The sequence below is a fragment of the Myxocyprinus asiaticus genome, chromosome 32 (assembly GCF_019703515.2).
Source record: "Myxocyprinus asiaticus isolate MX2 ecotype Aquarium Trade chromosome 32, UBuf_Myxa_2, whole genome shotgun sequence".
NCBI classification, from domain to species: Eukaryota; Metazoa; Chordata; class Actinopteri; order Cypriniformes; family Catostomidae; genus Myxocyprinus; species Myxocyprinus asiaticus.
Window position 1 is genome coordinate 43,387,108 of NC_059375.1, and position 1,610 is coordinate 43,388,717.

General features: G+C 36.2%; 1 pseudogene; it reads right to left on the minus strand.

Moving 5' to 3' along the window:
- LOC127423228 (activating signal cointegrator 1 complex subunit 1-like) overlaps positions 1-140 on the minus strand; it is a 31,425-nt pseudogene extending 31,285 nt beyond the window's left edge.
- Positions 141-1,610: the final 1,470 nt, after the last annotated feature.

The following is a 1,610-nucleotide window of genomic DNA, read 5'->3' on the forward strand; positions in this document are numbered from 1 at the left end:
TGCTGTATCATGTTGACTTCAAAGAAGGAAAACAACAGGTTTTACTAAAACATATCATGCAAGATGTGCAGCACACATACCTGTAGACACACATACTGACTGCGGTGCTGCGGGTAGAAATGCATGAACACAGAGTGGGGGTGGACGCAGCTGTTGTCCTTGAGTTGAGCAGCTCCCTACACACACAAAGACAAGCCAACAAGCCGAAAAGTGCTCTAAATTTCACCTAATCTCTCATAATTATAATTTTGAAAAGAACTTATTACATTGATGTGGAAATAAGCAGAGAAAACAAAAGTTGTATGACATTGAAACTTGAGGGACACTCTGAAAGGACAAAAACAGCTGATGTAATGTGACACTTGTTTGTATGTTTCTCTGAGTTCCTTGACTGAGATGCTCAATGGGCCAAAGATTCGCAATGGACGTTTATTTTCCATGGAGATGTTCTTGGATAAAAGCACTGAATGTTCTGTTCTTTTTAGTTCAAGCTGGGATGTTGATTGTCCATTCTGTATTCCACAAAAGGGCGTTTCTAACCCTATACACATACCGCTGGGTCCTAACGCCTGGGATGTAGTTAATTATTGTGTGAATCTCATGAAAAACAAGTGCAGCTCACATTACACCACAATACCTAAAGGGGGTAAAAAAAGAAAAATATTTTGCATAAATGAAATCTGTTTTTTTTATTATATTTTTATTTTCATTTTAATCAAACCCCCCAAGAAATAAAGAAAGAAAAGAAAAGAAAAATATTTTGCATTAAGAAAACGAAGTCTGTTTTTCGGACCATTAAGATTTTATTTTTATTTTCATGTCAATCAAACCCCAAAATAAATAAATAAAAATAAAAAGATTTTGCATTGAAAAAATGAAGTCTGTTATTAGGATCATTAAGATTTAAATTTTATGTCAATCAAACAAAAACAAAAAATACATAAAATAATTTTTTTTTTTTTTTTTTTTTTATCAAAATATTTTGCATTACGAAAATGAAATCTGTTTTTAGGACCATTAAGATTTTATTTGTATTTTTATGTCAATCAAAACAAAATATTAAGTCTGTTTTTGGGATCAAGTCAAGTCATTTTTATTTGTATAGTGCTTTTCACAACCCGAATAATTTCAAAGCAGCGGTGGCGATTGTAAATGAGAACGCCCCGAAGTTGTTGACCGGGGGTGGGGGGGATTGGGTTGCTGGTGGTGCCTCCTGCCGCCCCCCTACAAGATGCCACCCTGGGCAACTGCCCATGTCGCTCATGCCTAAATCCGCCCCTGCATGTAGTAGTGGGAGTTGGACATCAGGCAGGTCCGGAGTCTAATCTGGCAGGTTCTGGTAACCTCAGGATATGTATCCCGAGGATAAGACAAGGAAACAAATAGAATAATATTAGCATAGATGCCATTCACTTTAAAACAGGATTATGGAATATGAGAGTATGTGTCGTAACTTAGCAATATTTCTGAGGTGGAAATGTGGTTTTCAAAGGACAGAATGGTATCAAATATAACACCTAAGTCCTTCGCTGTTGAAGACGATGTAACAGTACATCCATCGAGAGTCAAATTATATTTTATCGTCTCTGTTTTGTCGAAATTGAGCAGAA